The 18,333-nt window shown below is 45.5% G+C and overlaps 1 long non-coding RNA gene across 2 annotated transcripts; it reads right to left on the reverse strand.

Annotated features, from left to right (window-relative positions):
* Positions 1-397: 397 nt before the first annotated feature.
* On the reverse strand, positions 398-17,099 carry LOC141098244 (uncharacterized). 2 transcript variants are annotated; one of them, XR_012234187.1, is made up of 5 exons: positions 16,523-17,099; positions 15,316-16,487; positions 4,823-5,065; positions 1,506-1,613; positions 398-1,412 (listed from the first exon to the last, which is right to left on the reverse strand). It is a non-coding gene; the product is annotated as an uncharacterized lncRNA (long non-coding RNA). The 2 variants fall into 2 exon arrangements; XR_012234186.1 differs by having other exon boundaries at positions 15,316-17,079.
* Positions 17,100-18,333: the final 1,234 nt, after the last annotated feature.

Consider the following 18,333-nt stretch of genomic DNA (forward strand, 5'->3'; position numbering starts at 1 on the left):
AATAAGGAACTGTTACTTTTATAGAATGAGCTTTACTCTTCTCAGTGAGCTTCTTATGGCATGGCATGTCAGTCTAAATTTTTTAAAAGGATTTCCAGAATTTCTTTTGAGAAACAGCGCCACTCTTACCCATAGGCTCTGTATAGTTTTGCAGCTAAGCTTTATTCTCCTAGAAATCTCATTGGAAAAATGAACACAGTTTCGCCCAAGAAAGCTGTAATTTTTTCTAATTTCATGCAACCACTTTACTAATTGTTTGATTGATATATATATATATATAACAATGTTTTTATTGTCTGTCTACTATGTGTACATTTTAGCCATATCAATTCCAACCAAAACTGGTAGCACTGACCCATTATAATGCCATCCATAATACAAAGCAAACAAGACGGAATATTTTTCTTAGGTGCAATTTATTCAAAGGAGAATTACATGACGTTTACATAAGGAACACCAGGCGAGAGAGTAATCCATAATGCTGAGATATTTCTCTTTTCTATATCCTTTGGTTACTGCAATTACAAGTAATTTTATAAAGGATTTTCAATTTTTAAGAAAGCACACTTTTGTACTTGATCCAGCTAAAGGGATTTTCTTACATTACTCCATATAAAAACCATCTTTAAACTTGTAATGTTATTTTCTTATTCATTAGTATGGGTGCCTGTAGGGCACATTCCAAAATGGGTTAAAGTTACAAAGTTATGCTTATAAAGGCTCATGGTAATTTACAGTATCAGGAGGTTTTATTAATTTTCCAAATCTTAAAAGAGCAGAAAAAAAAGCTAGAAGGAGATTGGATTAAGTATATTCTCGCTCACAGTTCTTCTAAACACCCTTAAGGAGCGCGGGCCCGAGTGACAGAAGATATTATGCAAATGAGGAGCTATCTGAGTGCCTCGTAGGGTCGCTGATGTAATGTTTTGCACGGTTAGTTAACCGCATCAAGAGAAAGGTTTGACCTCGCTATAAAATAACATTTAAAGGTATTTATTTTCAAAGAGTAATTTTTTTTTTAATGATTTTTTTTAATATTATTATTATTTTTTTTAAATAGGATAGCAGAATCTATCAATGGAGCGGAGAAGTCATTTTGCAAAAAACAAATCTCATCATCATAAACGTCGCAGTCAGAAACACAGATTGCAATAATAACCTGCTTCTATTGAGACCAAAGATTTCTTTCTTAATTTATCTCTATCACAGCTCTGCCCCAGCCGCTTGCAAAGGATTATCACCAGTCCCAGACGTTGCAAGCAATACAAGATGCTTTTCATTAGTACCAGGGAAGCCAAGAAGAATGGAATCCTAGGGCCTCATTCACAAACCGGCCATAACGTAGGGCTTGAAGTAGGCTCAATTGAATGATTGACATGACAAGTTCCATCTCACATCATGCTGGATGACGCCTAAATAAATCATTTATTTCATGTGAGAGTTTTTTCTTTTTTATCTCACCCCTTTAAGCTGCCTTTGTGGGCAGGGTGTCTGGTAATTCTCACCTCAATATGGTGCAGTGCCTCCACCCAAATCTTGCTGGAAGCTCTAGTGGGATGCAGAAGGGTCTTCTTCTTCCAGCGATTGACTTGGGAAACTGCTGTCCATGCTCCCTACACACTCACAAGAGATAGGGTTTGAGCACTTAATACATTTATTTATAGAGGGGAATAAATAGTTAATACTTTAAGCGTAATAGCAAGTAACAGTAAATCAGATATTATTACTTAAACTACAAATGGCTGCAGCGATGGAAACAACACCATCCAATGTTGAGGCCCAGTTTCCACAGATGTTGGTGCACTTTCAGCGACTGTTGGTGCACTTAATAATACAGGGTGGGCCATTTATATGGATACACCTAAATAAAATGGGAATGGTTGGTGATATCAATTTCCTGTTTGTGGCACATTAGTATATGGGAGAGGGGAAACTTTTCAAGATGGGTGGTGACCATGGTGGCCATTTTGAAGTTGGCCATTTTGGATCCAACTTTATTTCTTTCAATGGGAAGAGGGTCATGTGAGACAAACTTATTGAGAATTCCACCCGAAAAAACAATGGTGTGCTTAGTTTTAATGTAACTTTATTCTTTCTTGCGTTTTTTACAAGATTATGACCACTTATAAAACGTGTTGAAAGTGCTGCCCATTGTGTTGGATTGTCAATGCAACCCTCTTCTCCCACTCTTGACACACTGATAGCAACACCGCAGAAGAAATGCTAGCACAGGCTTCCAATATCCTTTGTTTCAGATGCTGCACATCTCGTATCTTCACAGCATAGACAATTGCCTTCAGATGACCCCAAAGATAAAAGTCTAAGGGGGTCAGATCGGGAGACCTTGGTGGTCATTCAACTGGCCCACAATGACGAATCCACTTTCCAGACCTAACACCCATAATTGATGGTATGGTGTGGTATATGGGGTACAAAATAGTGGTGCCATTCTTCATCAATGGAAACCTCAATGGCACTGGATATCTGAAATTGCTACATGATGATGTGTTGCCCTCTTTCTGCACTGAACATGGCATGTTCCCTGAGGTTTTTCCAGCAAGATGGTGCACCATCACATTATGGGTGTCAGGTCCAAGCATTCATACAAGGAATCTGACCCCCTTAGACTAGCATTTCCTCTGCGGTGTTGCTATCAGTGTGTCATGAGTGGGAGAAGAGGGTTGCATTGACAATCCAACACAATGGGCAGCACTTTAAACACATTTTACAAGTGGTCATAAACTTGTAAATAACTCATGAAAGAATAAAGTTACATTAAAACCAAGCACACTATTGTTTTTCTTGTGAAATTCTCAATAAGTTTGATGTGTCACATGACCCTCTTCCCATTGAAAAAAATAAAGTTGGATTCAAAATGGCTGACTTCAAAATGGCTGCCATAGTCACCACCAATCTTGAAGAGTTTCCCCCCTCCCATATACTAATGTGTCACAAACAGGAAGTCGATATCGCCATCCATTCCCATTTTATTTCGGTGTATCCATATACAGTGGGGAAAAAAAGTATTTAGTCAGTCAGCAATAGTGTAAGTTCCACCACTTAAAAAGATGAGAGGCATCTGTAATTTACATCATAGGTAGACCTCAACTATGGGAGACGAACTGAGAAAAGAAAATCCAGAAAATCACATTGTCTGTTTTTTTTTCATTTTATTTGCATATTATGGTGGAAAATAAGTATTTGGTCAGAAACAAGCAATCAAGATTTCTGGCTCTCACAGACCTGTAACTTCTTCTTTAAGAGTCTCCTCTTTCCTCCACTCATTACCTGTAGTAATGGCACCTGTTTAAACTTGTTATCAGTATAAAAAGACACCTGTGCACACCCTCAAACAGTCTGACTCCAAACTCCACTATGGTGAAGACCAAAGAGCTGTCAAAGGACACCAGAAACAAAATTGTAGCCCTGCACCAGGCTGGGAAGACTGAATCTGCAATAGCAAACCAGCTTAGAGTGAAGAAATCAACTGTGGGAGCAAAAATTAGAAAATGGAAGACATACAAGACCACTGATAATCTCCCTCGATCTGGTGCTCCACGCAAAATCCCACCCCGTGGGGTCAGAATGATCACAAGAACGGTGAGCAAAAATCCCAGAACCACGCGGGGGGACCTAGTGAATGAACTGCAGAGAGCTGGGACCAATGTAACAAGGCCTACCATAAGTAACACACTACGCCACCATGGACTCAGATCCTGCAGTGCCAGACGTGTCCCACTGCTTAAGCCTGTACATGTCCGGGCCCGTCTGAAGTTTGCTAGAGAGCATTTGGATGATCCAGAGGAGTTTTGAGAGAATGTCCTATGGTCTGATGAAACCAAACTGGAACTGTTTGGTAGAAACACAACTTGTCGTGTTTGGAGGAAAAAGAATACTGAGTTGCATCCATCAAACACCATACCTACTGTAAAGCATGGTGGTGGAAACATCATGCTTTGGGGCTGTTTCTCTGCAAAGGGGCCAGGACGACTGATCCGGGTACATGAAAGAATGAATGGGGCCATGTATCGTGAGATTTTGAGTGCAAACCTCCTTCCATCAGCAAGGGCATTGAAGATGAAACGTGGCTGGGTCTTTCAACATGACAATGATCCAAAGCACACCGCCAGGGCAACGAAGGAGTGGCTTCGTAAGAAGCATTTCAAGGTCCTGGAGTGGCCTAGCCAGTCTCCAGATCTCAACCCTATAGAAAACCTTTGGAGGGAGTTGAAAGTCCGTGTTGCCAAGCGAAAAGCCAAAAACATCACTGCTCTAGAGGAGATCTGCATGGAGGAATGGGCCAACATACCAACAACAGTGTGTGGCAACCTTGTGAAGACTTACAGAAAAAGTTTGACCTCTGTCATTGCCAACAAAGGATATATCACAAAGTATTGAGATGAAATTTTGTTTCTGACCAAATACTTATTTTCCACCATAATATGCAAATAAAATGAAAAAAAAAACAGACAATGTGATTTTCAGGATTTTTTTTTCTCAGTTTGTCTCCCATAGTTGAGGTCTACCTATGATGTAAATTACAGATGCCTCTCATCTTTTTAAGTGGTGGAACTTGCACTATTGCTGACTGACTAAATACTTTTTTTCCCCACTGTAAATGGCCCACCCTGTATAATGAGAACAAAATCCCCTCCACTGCTGGTCCTATTATAAACTCCTTGAGCAATGAACCATAAATCACAGCAATGCTCTCTGGCAATAGAACCTTATGTCCCAGCAATGCTCCTTTACAGATAGAATCACAGGTCACAGCAATGCTCCCTTACAAATCGAACCACAAGTCTCGGCAGTAGCTGCTCACTTTTTGATATAGCAGGTCTGTAGTCACACAAGGTTCCAGCTTAAGGCTGCAGGATCCAGGTGCTTGGTCACACAGGAAATGAAAGGCAGAATTCTTCTATGTTGGAAACCAGGTGTAGTTGCACAACGGCAGGCGATCTGGTTGGTATCCAGTTGAGGTGCAGCTCCAGGCCTTCTTCTCCAGCTTGTTCAGCCAATCAGTCTTCTGCTGCTCCTCCTCTTCCAGGTTGCCAAGACAATGCATCTAAAGAGCGATTAATATCTTTTAGGCCACGTTCACTCATTCAGTATTTCGTCAGTATTTTACATCTGTAAGCCAAAACCAGGAGTGGAACAATCAAAGGAAAAGTATAATAGAAACACGTTACCACTTCTGTATTTATCACCCACTACTACTGGTTTTTGCTTACAAATACTGATGTGAAATACTGACCAAATACTGAACATGTGAACGTGGCCTTACTGAGATACACTGTCTATTCCTATGAGACTCAGTTTCTGTACATCAGACGTTAGGGTCCCGTCACACATAGCGATCCTACAACGATCCCGACAACGATATGACATGGCAGGGATCATTGCCACATCGCTATGTGGTCATTATTGAGATGTCTAACAGTCCGATCTACCCAATGATGCAGCAACGATCTGGCATGCCGTAGCAACCTTTGTAACGATGTCGGCGGTCGTTGGGACCCTGTCACATTGCAGGCTCTCTTGACGATTCACAGCTCGATGAGGGATTTACTGTGTGACGCTGTATTTACACAGGCGGGGATTGCGCTCCCTTTTTCACGCCCTCTCAGCTCTGATTGGTGGTTGCTACCGCGTCCTGATTGGAGGCCTTGCCTTTAAAAGAAGGTGACATACTAGCGCTTCAGTTCATTGTTCCTGACAGCGTGTCTTTTGGCTTGCAGAACCTAGTAGCGATCACCGGCTGTCCTAGTTGCGTTCACCGGCTGTCCTAGTAGCGTTCACCGGCTGTGATTCCAGATTGATTGACCCAGACGCCTACTCAGTGTTGACGGTATGTATCTTTGGGGTCTACTTTAGGGTCGTTTCCATTATTTGTAGGGGACCTAATTAGCAACTATAATTGCTCTGGAGGGAGGGCTTTACTTCATTCGACTTTTGTATGGTCAGCCATTTTAGTTGGTCAAAGCACGTTACTGGCACGCCCGTTAATAGGATGGTATGCAATTGTATGGTCAGCTATTTTAGTTGGTCAAAGCACAGTACTGGCACGCCCAGTTATAGGATGGTATGCAATTTTGCATCACAAGTTGCATGTTGTTATAATATATACTATATATATATATTTTTAACCATTTATAATATTTCTACTTTATTTTTTCCAGTTTGCTCCATCATGAACAAGGCACAGTGTTCGGTTGTGGTGGCTGCCTTGTTGGCTGAGGAAGCTCGCCGTCGTGATGAGGTCCAGATGCTGGAGAGGCGTTCCAAAAGAAAACGTCACATGTGGACCAGAGGATGGCTGCAGAGGAGGTCCGAATTGTCGCACATGCAGCTAGTGAGAGAGTTGCAGGACAAAAATCCACACGATTTCCGGAAATATCTGCGGATGTCTGAGGAATCGTTCATCTATTTACTGGAGCAAATTACTCCACTTATTGAACAAAGGGATACAAAAATGCATGCTGCCATCCCTGCAGATGAAAGATTGGCAGTCACGCTGAGATTCTTGGCCACTGGACGCACACTTCAGGACCTGCATTTTTCAGCCGCTATTTCAAGGCCCCTCTTGAGCGTTCTTATTCCGGAGACATGCAGAGCGATTTTCCAATGTCTACGCAGCTACATGGATTTTCCAAATACGGAGGAGGATTGGAAAAAGATTGCCTCCGATTTTGAGGAACTTTGGCAGTTTCCTAATTGTGGTGGGGCTTTGGATGGCAAACATGTCCGCATCACCCAACAGCGGGTCATATTTCTTTAATTACAAGGGCTATTTCAGTATCATCCTGATGGCCCTTGTAAACGCCAACTATGAATTTATTTATGTGGATGTGGGCATGAACGGAAGGGTTTCCAATTGGTGAATTTGGAGCATACCCATTTTGGAGAACGTTTATTTAGCTCAGACCTTCACTTGCCTCCAAACTCCGACACCCGAGGAAACATGAACATTGTTTTTGTCGGCGACGAGGCCTTCCCGCTTCATCCACATTTGCTTAAACCATTCCTCCAAAAAACTCTAACGGTTGAAAGAAGGATTTCCAACTACCGCTTGTCAAGGGCATGTCGGGTGATTGAAAATACCTTTGGGATCATGGCCAATCGGTTCTGCGTATTGCACACGCCTATAAATATGAAGCTGGACTCAATTGACTCTGTGGTGATGGCCTGCTGTGTGCTTCATAATTTTCTTAGGTGGCATGATTCCAGTGTGTACTGCCTGCCTCGGTTCATGGACTCTGTGGACGTAACAAATGGTGAAGTGCAGCTGGGGGAATGGCGTTCGACCGCACCCGCAATAGCAAGCCTTCGACCGTTAGGACCCAGCAGATACACCCACGATGCTAAGACCTGTCGTGAACAGTACTGCCATTATTTCAATGGTCCTGACGCTGTTGCTTGGCAGCATCAGCAGTGACTTAACCATTTTTTTTTTAATTTAACTTGTTTACAAATTTGTTACTTTGTTGTAGAATAAATGTTTTAACAATAATGATTTAATTGAAAAAAAGCTTTGTGTTGTTCTTTCTTTATCAAACATAGAAAGGTACATACTAATCCATTTTCACACATTAAAACACACAAACATAAATGTGCCTTTACCTAATAATACACATACTACACACACACAAACTGATTAGCATAGATATATATTCTATACACTATGAATATATACCTATGTGAGAAGTTAATTGGTTTAGGGACGCAAAAGCGTCTCCGGAGGACCGGGAGATCTTATTAAAAGGTCTCTGAGAACGCAGTAGGGTCCGCGAAGCCGCTGCATGTCAATAATAAATATGGGTGGAGCTGTAGCATAGTGGGCGTGTTTTATGACCTTACTGCGGCCTAGCTGATGTTAAAATGGTGACCAGGCGGCATTCTACACACTGGAATGACGCTGAGGTACGTTACCTCATCCAGGAGGTCAATTCCCTGGATTATCCCTGCATCCATCACAGGAAACGTCCTGTCCTACATAAACAGTATGTTTTACGTAGGATCACTCGTGGCCTGGCAAAAAGGTTTGGTCTCCAGCGCTCGACACAACAGATTCGCAAAAAGCTAGCGGATCTGCACTATAGATCACGAGACCGCATCGCCAGCGTCCGCTCCCAGATGGTCTCCGAGCATGGTGAGTGCACATTCCGCCCCGTTAACTCCGAAAATAGTCACAACCAACAAGCCACGTATAGTCCCTGTAAAGTCCATGCTAACACCTACACACACCCGCGTAGTACCTGCACAGACACACGAACCCCTGTATAGTCCCTGAAAAGTCTCAGCCAAAGCCTGCACAGACCCGCATAGCACCTGCACAGACACACGAACCCCTGTATAGTCCCTGAAAAGTCCCAGCCAAGGCCTGCACAGACCCGCATAGTACCTGCACAGACAAACAAAGCACCGTATAGTCCCTGAAAAGTCCATGCTAACACCTGCACAGACCCGCATAGTACCTGCACAGACCTGCATTGTACCTGTGCTATTGATAATTGTGTTTATTTCCTCCAGACACTGAAAGCCAAGTTGGCTCCCAAGAAGACCCACAGCCACAGCTGGAGACACCGGAAGACCAAGAGGATGCATGAGGATCCGGCTGGAACATCAGCCCGTCATCCTCTGAAGTAAGTGTGTAATAAACAAAAAGTAACCTATATTGTGTTGCATGTACAGAATTTAAGTTTGACCATTTCCCACCATAGGAATCCCAAGTCATGAAGACCTCCTGGTGTCACTCAGAAGAGTAACCCAAGCTGTGGAGGAACACCAACAGCTTTTGTTAAGGGCTGCGGCGGCCCAACCACAGGGCGGAAGACGTTAGTTTTTTTGTTTGGTTTTTGCTCTTTTGAATTTCAGTTTGTTTTTGTTAGATTTTCATAATGTTGTTGACAATAATGATAGCTCAAAGTCAAGCTATAAAAAAGGTTTATTTCCACAGTTGTTGTGTTTTCTCTCCCCCCTCCCCAAAAAAAAAAAATCGTCGCTCACAAGCATTATACAGATTTCCATTCCGATTGATGTCCCACAGACTATTACACTCAATAGCTGCTATTGTTGTAACAATATGCAAAATAAAATGAAGAATGCAGTCACTTTTACGACAAAAACATGAAAAATTTATTGAAATCCAACAAACAATAAATAAAAACAGTGTATAATTATATAGTTTATTTACAAACACTTAGAAAAAAATAAAATAAAACTTTTAAACTGGTAACAAAAAAAGAAAAAAAATCTATAAGTCTTCATATTGATTCTCTTTGATTTGAAAATCCACGCCTGGGCGGAGAAGAGAGTTCGGAAAGAAATGACTGAGAGAAGTGAGGAAAATGGTGGTTGGGTGGGGGTAAGGGATGGTTTTGCAGTGGCCCAATCCTCCGCACTGTTGTGCTCCGCAGTGGCTCTTGTATTTGTGTCCATGAATGTGGCCAAGAAGGTTCACGGGCGATCACACTTTTGACGGTCGAAGTTTCATCCAGTCGACCTGACACCGCTTCACTCAAAATTTCAAAAATTACCCTTTCGGTGTGCTTCCTTTGGTTTGCATCCAGCTTACCAAGGCGATCTGCTGCAAAGTTGGCAAAGCTGTCCATGGCCGAGTTTGCCATTATTTGATTGGCCAAACACATGAGGTCTGGGGACGGGGTCAAAGTTCCCTTTCTTTTCCGTGAATTTGTTTGCCGTCGAGATAAAGTAAGGGGAGCAGGTTCTTGACTCGACCCCTCTAATGCCTCCTCCATACGCCTTTCACTCTCGGTGATGGTGTCACTCTCTTGCGTGGCCTGTTCTTGGAACCGGTGCTGTGGGAACAAAAACAAAGAAACCAAAAAAAAGTTAAGAAAAGAATGGCTAATATTTCACAACTTTCAATGCCACACCAAAATTTTTTTACTGGATGGGTAGATGTTAATATTTAATATTTAATATTTTTCAAATAAACTATGGCATGTACATGCAAAGTTAAATTTCAAATTTCATGGGAAAAAAGAAGGTACTTACATCTCCAACAGGGGAGTCTGGATCATTCTCGATCTCTGGGTCTGGTTCCACATTCGGCCGCATCGAAGAAACTGTCTTCCTTGGAAGTTGCTGGTCACGGGAGAAGCCGAGTAAGTCATAGTACCACAGCGACGGCACGTACACCTCATCTGTGCAGGCACCCGACTTCCTCGACTTCTCCACCTTGCTCAGCTCCTTCTTGTAAACGGTGCGGAGAGACTGTATTTTTTTACGAACAAGAGTTTCGTCAACCTTCTCGCTCGGGTTATGACGCTTGAACAGGGCAATCATTTTCTCGTATGCCTCCCTTTTATTGATCCTAAAAAGTAAACCACCAAAACAAAAAAAAAAATTACAAAAAAATACAGGGTGTTGGGTGTGTTCACTTCATACACCCTAAAAAAAATCTGAAAAAAGTGGAAACGCTGTTGAGACCCCCAAAATTATACCTACCATAAACACAGGCTATAGAAGCACCATTGAATACAGATGAAAAAGCAGATGAGACAATGTGGAGTCGCAGCCGTTGATCGCAAACAGGATCTGAACTAGGACACACCCGGATCAGGAACAAAGTACTGAAGCACTATTATGTTACCTTCTTTTAAAAGCAAGCCCGCCAATCAGGACGCTGTAGCGAGCACCAATCGGAGCAGAGGGAGGCGTGGAAACGGGAGCGCAAATCCACACCTTTGTCGTGCTTCTGAGTCGCTAACGAGGTCGTTGGGTACGTGTCAAACGTGACGATGCATGCTATGCTGCGGGACATGAGCTACCAAAAAAAAGTCCAGACCTTTCAGGCACAATCAGCGACACCCGGCAGGGGGGCCGGTCGCTGATCCGTGTCACACACAGCGATATCGTTGGTGAGATCGCTATTACGTCACAATACTTGTGACTCAGCAGAGATCTTGCTAGCGATCTCGCTTAGTGTGACGGGTCCTTTACACTTGCAAAGTTGTATGTAAATAAATGTAATCAGTGCTTCTAGACATGAAGATAAGCACATATGTTTTGTGCTGGAGGTATCAGATGTTGGCTGACATATACGTAATTAACTTGTATAAAAAAGGAATGATATTTCTAAACAATGATACCATAAATTAGCTCAGCTGAGAAAGAAAACAGTATTAGTCCTGTTTCACAAGTCCATGAAATACTCGTACCGGTGTCATCAGTGTTTTCCATCAGTGTGTCATCAATCAGTATTTTTAATTAACATCAGTGTGTCTGTTTTTCCATCAGTTTGTCATCCGTGAGTCTGTTTTTACCATCAGTGTCATCCATGTGTCTGTTTTTCCATCAGTGTGTCATCCGTATGTCCATGTTTACCATCAGGGTGTCATCCGTGTATCCATTTTTACCATCAGTGTGTCATCCTTGTGTTAGTTTTTACCGTCATTGTGTTATCCGTGTGTCTATTTTTACCATCGGTGTGTCATCCATGTGTCCGTTTTAACATCAGTGTGTCATCTGTGTCTCCATTTTTACCATCAGTGTGTCATCCATGTGTCCGTTTTTACCATCAGTGTGTTATATGTGTGCCCATTTTAGGCCGGTTTCACACGTCCTGATATATCCGGTACCGGAAAAACTGGTACCGGAGATATCCGTGTCCGTGTGTCCGTGTACATGTGTGTACTACATGTGGCACACGTGTACCACCCGTCTGCCGCATCAGTACCACACGGATGGCCGCAGGGGAAGAAGCATTATAGTAAATGCTGTTCCCCTGCATGTGGTGCTGAACGCGGCTGTCATTCTCCCCTGCTCTGCCGGTAACAGATTGAGCAGGGAAGAATGAATTAAATAAAACCGACGTGGGGTCCCCCTTATTTTTTGAACCAGCCCGGCAAAACTAACAGGTGCAGGCTGCTATTCTCAGGCTGGTAACATGGTCCCCCCCAGCCTAAAAACAGCAGCTCACAGCTGCCCAGAAAAGGTGCATCTATTAGATGCGCCTATTCTGGAGCTTTGACGGGTTCTTCCCACTTGCCCTGTAGCGGTGGCAAGTGGGGTAATAAGGGGTTAATATCACCTTTCTATTGTAAGGTGACATTAAGTCCGGCTTAGTAATGGATAGGTGTCAATAAGACACTTATCCATTACTAATCCTAAAGTAAGTAAAAGGTTAAATAAACACACACACAGTAAGAATAAAGTATTTTAATGAAACAATACACCACACATTTTAACCATCTTTATTACACTGCTAATCCCATCTCAAATCCCTTGTTCTCCTGTAAAAAAAACTAAAAAAAAAACCCAACGATATACCATACCTGTCCGGCGTACAGTTGTTCCCATGGCACAATCCATATCTGGGAATAATCAGTTTACAACCGGAGTGGTGCTAAAGCGACCATCCCGGCTATAAACTACTGGGGAATGAATGGGAAGCAGCGTGCACAGGCTCAGTGACTAGCGGTGACGTCACTGAGTCTGTGTTCCCTGCCGGTATGAACTCCTGTGACCTCATCACTGTCATTTTCCCACAGTACTGAGGTCACAGGAGTTATAAACTGATTATCCCCAGATATGGATTGTGCAGTGGGAATTACAATAGAAAGGTGACATTGACCCCTTATTACATTACCTGCCAATGCTACAGGGCAAGTAGGAACAACCTGACAAAGCTCCAGAATAGGCGCATATTTGAATATTCATGGCCCCTTACCAGTCTGAGAATAGCAGCCTGCACCTGTTAGCTTTGCCAGGTTGGTTCAAAAAAAAAGGGGGACCTCATGTCGTTTTTTTCATTCATTCTTCCCTGCTTGTGCTGTTGCCGGCAGAGCAAGGGAGAATGACAGCCGAGTTCAACACCACATGCAGAGGAACAGCGCTTACAGTAGCGTTACTACCCCTGCCGCCGGCCGTGCTCATGGAGGACAGTGTCACTGTTGTCCGTGTGCACGAGTGCTGCACGTGTTTCGGCCCGTGTGTTTGGATCAAGACAGACATGTCTACATGTTTTGCACACAGAAACACGATCTGTGAAAAAACATGTACATATACATAGACCCATTCATTTGTGTGTTAGTGTCTCCGGTACGTGAGAAAACTGTCACCACACGTACCAGAGACACTGACGTGTGAATGGGGCCTTAGTCATCGGTGTGGCGCCATGTGTCTATTTTTACCATCAGTGTGTCATTCGTGTATCCATTTTTACTATCACTGTCATCAGCGATTTTAACATCAGTGTTTTTCGGATATGGATAAAAAAAAACGGAAATGATAATGCTTCCCCTATACTTTCCAATATTAAACATGGAGAGCACACAGATTACATCCATGTGCTGTACATGATTTTTACAGACCCATAGACTTGTAATGGCTCCAGTCATCCGTGCTGCCCAAAAATAACGAATAGAGATGAGCGACTGCCTTTTTTTCGGGTCGAGACGGGTTTCAGGAAACCCGACTTTTGCAAAAGTCGGGTCTAACGCAATCGGCCGATTATCGTGAAAAGTCGAAGGCCGACTGAAACACGAAACCCAATGTAAGTCAATGGGGAAGAAAAGTCGGCAGTGAGTGGAGGACAGGAAACACACCTACAGTGCCCATTTTAATGCCAAAAACATAAATTCTTATTACTTAAGCTTGTCAACCTTAATTTACTTTATAATAATAGTTAGGCATTGAAAACTGGGGGTTATTTGGCTAAAGTTGTGGGGGGGGGGTAGGGCTGGCTCCAGATTTTCGTGGGCCCAGGGCCAAAGAGTGTCACTGGGCTTCTTTAACACATGCCACAGTTCATGATCCTCTGATACGGCAGAGAAATAGCGGTATAGTACAATGAAAAATACTTCACTTCTTACATCACATGACTGATATCCATTTTAAATTCTCCAATAGCTCCAAAAACGGACAGTATATTACTCCATACAGTATTATGGCCACCGCATAGTGCGCTATACAGAGTAATGAGGCCCATATATTTCTCCATTCAGAATCATTGGTCCCATATAATGTTCGATACAGTATATGATGAGCTCCACATAATGCTACAGTATATGTTGGTCCCCATGGATGAAGCTCCACTGGGCCCAAATAATGCTCCATATATAATGGGCCCCATTTCTAATGCTCCAGTGTTTAATGGGCCCTGTAAATGCTGCTCCAGTGTCTGATGTCCACCTTTGGAATGCTCCAGTGTATGGTGGGCCCCATATATCATTCTCCAGAGTGTAGTGCTCCCCACAAATTGCTCCCAACCTGTAAAACAATTAAATAAGTCTCCTCGCTAGGGAATACCTGTACTTTGGACTCCTCGTCGTCCCTATCTTCCATCTCTCTGCACTTGGACTGTTTAGGCAGAGGGCGTACAGATGTGATGTCATCGCGCTCTCTGACCAGAATGTCACTGTCAGGAAACACGGAAGATTTCACGGCAGTGGAGCAGGGAGAGGTAAGTATTTCAACTTTGCAAGTGCTGTGATCCTGAGCAAGCGCCCACTCGTTGGCGACGGCACTGGCACAGGGCCCCTCATAGTAAGGCGGTGTGTCTGACGGTGGGTGGGCCCACCGGCAGAGACACTTTTGCGTACTATGAGGGGGCCTTTGCCAGTGCCATCGCCCATGAGTATGCCCCCCCACCTGCTCAAGGATCCTGCACTTTTATCTGCACCTTTCTGTTTGTCACCGTGTAAGGTGGTATAGTATGTCGGAAGGGGAACCTTAGTTTCATCAGGGTCAGATTCTGGCTGTGTAGAGTGCGAGGGGAATGTAGTGGTCTGGGTCAATGTACCAGCAGAATCATCTAGCAGTGGCTGGGCATCAGTGCACTTGTGGCGCCCCCAGGAGTACGGTCACCACAGTGGCAATACCTTCCTCCTAGGGAGTGTGATGTCATGCTTGAGAGCAATGAAGGATCTCTCTAGCATTTAAACCAACACACAACACAGTTCCCACTCCAGGCCAGCAGGGAGACCTCTGAACCTGACTGCTGAGGAGCTGCTCTCTGTGGTCAGGAGGAGGGAAGTTAGGGCAGTCTGTGAAGGAAAGGGGAAGTGTGTGGACTTGAGAAGGGGAGCTGGAGGATGAGCAGAGTTAAGGTTCACTCCTAGCTGGAGCGCATGGTCCGGATTCCGGTCTCCGAGTTTTTAGGGACACTGACAATCCTGCAGCAGAAACCGGAGGTAGTAGCAGCTGTAAATGCTCTCTTCCCAACTAAGGCTCGGAGGCCCTAGTGTCACGTCTGCCATGTCTGTTTATCTCAAGAACTCCTGGAGCAATGTGCATGCGCATGCTTTGTCTGCTGTCCTGCATGTCCCTTAGAGCAGTGTGCACACTCACCTCATGTCTGAGCTACAGGATGCCTGCGTTTCTGCTCTGCCTTCTGTGATCTTCTCGTCCTGTCTGGAGTCCTTGATCATGTGACATTTCTTAAGATCCTGCACTGTCTGGTTCTGCAATCATCTCGTCATGTCTAGAATCCCGGATCATGTGTTCTTCCTAGGATCCTGCACTGGTTGGTTCGGTGATCATCTCGTCATGTCTGAAACCCTGATCATGTGACGTTTCCTAAGATCCTGCACTGTCTGGTTCTGCTATCATCTCGTCATGTCTAGAATCTCGGAAGTGCTCCCCTGGTCCTGACCTGAGGAGGAGGTGCTATGCCCTATATCAGGCCGCCTCTTCCTATGCTCAGGGCCTGATTATTGTGTTGCTTCCCTGCAAGGCTCTGGGTCTGTGGGGTTGCTCCCTCTATTCTGTGCCCTTGCACTTTGCTCTGTAGTGCGTCTCTGCACACGCTCCGTGCTCGTATTCTGCCTCTTGTCTTGTGCCATGTCTTGTGTTGTCTCTCGTGCCATGTTTGTCTTTGCCTTGCTTTGCCTTGTAGTCCTTCTGCTGTTCTTTGTCTTAGTCTGTTTTGCTATGTCTCGCCTTAGCTATGCTTTGACTTGTAGTCCTTCCTGTGTTCTCTGCCTCGCCTGTTTTGCCATGTCTTGCTTTTGCTATGCTTTGACTTGTAGTCCTCCCTGTGTTCTCTGCCTTGCTATTCCTTGCTTTGTGTTCCTCCCTATGGTCTCAGTCTTTGCTTGCTCTGCCTCGCTCTCTCCTATGGTGCTCTGTAGTGCTCCCTGGCACACGCACCATTTCTCCTCTCCTTAGTGCTCGTTTCTTTGTCTAGTCCCAAGGTCTTCCCTTGGCCCGGCTCTGGGCTTCTGCCTACGCTCCGCTGCTAGACTCTGTCCTCTCTCTGACCTGGCTCTGTTTCTGCCTGTATTCCTTGCCTTGTTCCCTGCCTTGTCCTTGCATTGAACCCCGGCGTGGGTTCCCCTTGGCCGTCTCCTGTGCCGTGGTAAGTGCCACGTGTTTGTGTACAGCCGTGTGTACTGGCCAGTGTGGCGTGCCCCCTGCGTGGCTCCTAGCACGCAGCCCTTCCTTGTGCCCTGGCGTGGCTCCTAGCACGCACCCTGCCTTGAACCCTGGCGTGGCTCCTAGCACGCACCCTGCCTTGAACCCTGGCGTGGCTCCTAGCACGCACCCTGCCCTGAACCTGGCGTGGCTCCTAGCACGAAGGTTCCTTTGCCCCCTCCTGTGCCTTAGTCGTGCCTCGTGCTGGCGTTACAGCCGTGTGCATTGGCCAGTGAGGTGTGCGTCCCTGCGTAGCTCCTAGCACGCAGCCCTGCTCTGAACCCTGGCGTGTCTCTACACGCACTCTGTCTTGTGCCTTGGCGTGTCTCTACACGCACTCTGTCTTGTGCCTTGGCGTGTCTCTACACGCACTCTGTCTTGTGCCTTGGCGTGTCTCTACACGCACTCTGTCTTGTGCCTTGGCGTGTCTCTACACGCACTCTGTCTTGTGCCTTGGCGTGTCTCTACACGCACTCTGTCTTGTGCCTTGGCGTGTCTCTACACGCACTCTGTCTTGTGCCTTGGCGTGTCTCTACACGCACTCTGTCTTGTGCCTTGGCGTGTCTCTACACGCACTCTGTCTTGTGCCTTGGCGTGTCTCTACACGCACTCTGTCTTGTGCCTTGGCGTGTCTCTACACGCACTCTGTCTTGTACCTTGGCGTGTCTCTACACGCACTCTGTCTTGTACCTTGGCGTGTCTCTACACGCACTCTGTCTTGTACCTTGGCGTGTCTCTACACGCACTCTGTCTTGTACCTTGGCGTGTCTCTACACGCACTCTGTCTTGTACCTTGTGCCTTGGCGTGTCCCCTACACACGCACCTCGCTTTGAACCCTGGCGTGTCCCCTACACATGCACCTAGCCTTGAACCCTGGCGTGTCCCCTACACACGCACCTAGCCTTGGACCTTGGCGTGTTCCCTAAACACGCACCCTGCTTGGATATCTGTCGTGCCTCCTTGCCTGAACCCTGGTTTGCCTGTCGGATGCCCGGAACCTGCCGACCGTTGCCAGAGGTCCGGAACCAGATGACTGCGGCCTGATGTCCGGAGCTGACGTCCGCAGCCTGATCCCTGGACCCTGTCGGTTTGCCAGCAGTCCGGAGTCCGATGCCATCATGCCATTACCTGTGCCTAGGCGTGCCATCTGGCACGTACCATGTTATGGACCTTGGCGTGCCCACGCGCGCACCTTGCACGTTTTGCTTGTTTTCTCTGTATGTGATCTTGTGTTATTCTAATGAAGATACCTTGCACCTACGTCTAGTCTCGTCTTGCTTCCTGCTCGTCCTTGTCGTCAGACACTCGTCTAGTGTCCCCTGAGCCGGCCGTCTGGTCCCAGCAGTCGTGGTAGCTCACCCCCTTGGTCTTGCCCCTGACACTCCCTGTATAGGGGGTGGATTCTCACAAGGTCAGCTCGCCCTCGGTGGGTGGGTGCCACGACCCAGAGGGTCCACTCAAAAAATGGGCTCAGCAGGAGCTGAGTCCATCACAGTTAATCAGGCCATGGACTCCGCTGGTACCTCGGCTACCCGTCTGATGACCCGTCTGTTATAGAATTTGATCTGCTCTGTCTCCTGGACTTTCCTGAATATGGCGGTACCCCGGTCACTCTTCTGATGTAAATCAGACCCGGCCCTTGACCTCTGGACTCATTTGGAAATGATGGCAGCCAGAGTAAGAAGACTTGCTTGTCTACCTGCAGTCCTCCCCACTGGATTCCCTTGTCTCGTCCACGGCTCCTGTGTCTTGACCGGCGCAGGTGTCCGTTTCAGATGTCGGATCAACATTGTTGGAGTGGTTTGTACTAAACTCTGGTTTCTGCCGAAGAAAATTTTTTTTTCTTCTTTCCAGCCCCGGTGAGAGGGGGCTTAAAGAGGGGGGTACTGTCACGTCTGCCATGTCTGTTTGTCTCAAGAACTCCTGGAGCAATGTGCATGAGCATGCTTTGT

Source organism: Dendrobates tinctorius, unplaced genomic scaffold (assembly GCF_039654945.1).
Source record: "Dendrobates tinctorius isolate UK_male_01 unplaced genomic scaffold, ASM3965494v1 ptg000010l, whole genome shotgun sequence".
Classification (NCBI taxonomy): Eukaryota; Metazoa; Chordata; class Amphibia; order Anura; family Dendrobatidae; genus Dendrobates; species Dendrobates tinctorius.